The 2,209-nt window shown below is 39.2% G+C and overlaps 1 protein-coding gene and 1 pseudogene across 1 annotated transcript in view; both read right to left on the bottom strand.

Moving 5' to 3' along the window:
- The window catches only part of WDR35 (WD repeat domain 35), a 78,281-nt gene that overhangs the window by 59,805 nt on the left and 16,267 nt on the right, over window positions 1-2,209 (bottom strand). The window lies entirely within an intron of this gene.
- The window catches only part of LOC111737543, a 6,875-nt pseudogene that overhangs the window by 2,965 nt on the left and 1,701 nt on the right, over window positions 1-2,209 (bottom strand).

Here is a 2,209-nt window from a genome sequence, read left to right as displayed (position 1 = left end):
TCTCATAAGCTGTCTGGGTGAGGGATGACAGAGGCTGCTGCTGGAGACGTGGCAGGGGAGACAGAGAAAGGAGGGATTCAGATACACTTTGGATAGAAGCAATAGGGTAGCCGAGAAAGCTAATGTTAAGGGGGGGAAGAGATGGGGGCTTCTAGTTTGAGCAAATGGGTAAAATTAAGATGTTCACTGAAATGAAGAGAAGTGAAGAAAGATGTGGACGAAGATCAGGAGTTCAGTTTGAAACACAGTGAGTATGAGATGCCTATGAAAGATTCCAGTGGAGACATCTGAGTCTGAAAGTCAGGACTGGGCTGAGACATCACTCAAGAAGCATCACCCCAGAAGTGGCACAAGAACACAAGACTAAACTCAGAGAGCATATGAAATGAGGAGGGAGCCCAGAGCCCAGCTGTCAGGATTCCAACAGTTAGAAGAGAAGGAGGATCTGGGAAAGAGACCGAGAACTTACCACAGAGAAAAGGGTGGGGAAAGTAATATGTATAAATATAACAATAACTTAAAACATTTAAATTCTCCTTTTCTCTTGAAACAGAAATGGCTCAAAGCAGAAGGAAAGGTCGAATGCTGATAAAAACCCAAAAAAGTTGTCCATTAGATTTGGAACATGAAAGTCGCCGGTGAGAGAGAGGAAGGAGAGAGAAAGAAGACGGATGCTGAAAGGGGAGAGAGCAGATAAATTAGTGATGAGGTTCCCCGAGAAGGTGAGCGGGGACGGCCACCAGCAAAACGTGGGTAGGCTGGCCTATGGGAGAAAAAGGGTTACTCACCTCCCCATCCTAACCTGATAGAAAAAGGTGAGGGAAATCTCGTGCTAGTTCCTTTCCTTCTAAGGCAAGGCAGAGGATCCTGGAATGCCGTTACTGAGAAGGCAGAGCCGTGCAAACTTTCTGGAGGGTAGGTTAAGAACCTTTATAAATGTGCAAGACCTTTGATCCACTGAATTCTATTTCTAGAGATTTCTCCTAGAAAGTAAGTAAAGGTCCATGCAAAGATCCAGATGCACAGAAATTGCAGTTTTAATAGTAAAAATGTGGAGACATCTAAATGTCCAACACTAGAACTGGTTAAGGAAATTATTACATACCAATATAACAGAATATTAAACAGTCATTGAAAATGATGCCGTAGAAGACATTTTATTGATGTAGAGGATTGTTGTACTATATTGATGAATGATAATAACTTAGCTATCTTGTAAATAAGCTTCAAAACAACACTTACAATGTCACCTCTTTACCACAGCCCTTGGGCTTGATATGTAGGAGGCATAAAACGTCTGGTGATTATTACTGGAGGGATCTGCTGCAGCACACTGATTATTAAATACACTGCTCTCATTAGAATTTTCCAGCCATATTGCTCATATTTATCTCTTGCAAATGATTTACACTCATTATTAAGTTCCAAAACAAATAATTTACTCCATTTTCCAAACCTCTCAAGAAGCCATTTTCCACCTTGCTCATTAATTTCAAAGACTATATTCTAAGCCCACTTTGTCAAAATGCAGAGCAGGAAAAATAGTAATTTTTTTTCTTGAAAAGCCTGCAATGTTAAACATAACAAACGCATTTTCTTAATGTAACTAAAACTTGCTACATAGTTTAAGCAAAATAAAAAATGTATATAAACATATACATGTGCATATACGTATTTGAGAAACGCAACAGAGAAAATTATTTTAAGACAGTTAAGAAAACTAAAACACTGGGAGATTACTAAATATCAGAAGCCAAAATCTAATCAGTTCATAAGTACCTACCTTCCGAACCTGCCTTTTATGTCATATAATTAATCTAGCACATTGAAACGATTATTCTCTTTGCTTAGGCTGTTCGTGAGCACTTGTGTGTACTGGTTAAAAACAAGGGCTTGAAAGTGAGACAAACTTAGTTTCTGGGATTTTTACCGGCTGTGTGACCTTGGGCAAGTTGTTAACTGATCAGAACCGCAGTTTTCTTATCTGGAATACCTACCTCTCAAGACTACTGTGAGGTCAAATGAGATAGTAAAGGTTAAACACCCCATTCATAGGAAGTGCTCGATAAATAGTTATAAATACCACTTTCAAAGCTGTAAAGCAATGCTACTCAAAGGGTGCTCTGAGAACCAGCATTACCAGTACTACTAGAAAGGCGAATTCTCAGAGCCCAGAAATCCATTTTAACAACATCTTAGATGATTCTTA

The sequence above is a fragment of the Pteropus vampyrus genome, unplaced genomic scaffold, assembly GCF_000151845.1.
Source record: "Pteropus vampyrus isolate Shadow unplaced genomic scaffold, Pvam_2.0 Scaffold28, whole genome shotgun sequence".
NCBI lineage: Eukaryota > Metazoa > Chordata > Mammalia > Chiroptera > Pteropodidae > Pteropus > Pteropus vampyrus.
This window is presented reverse-complemented; position numbering and strand designations above follow the sequence as displayed.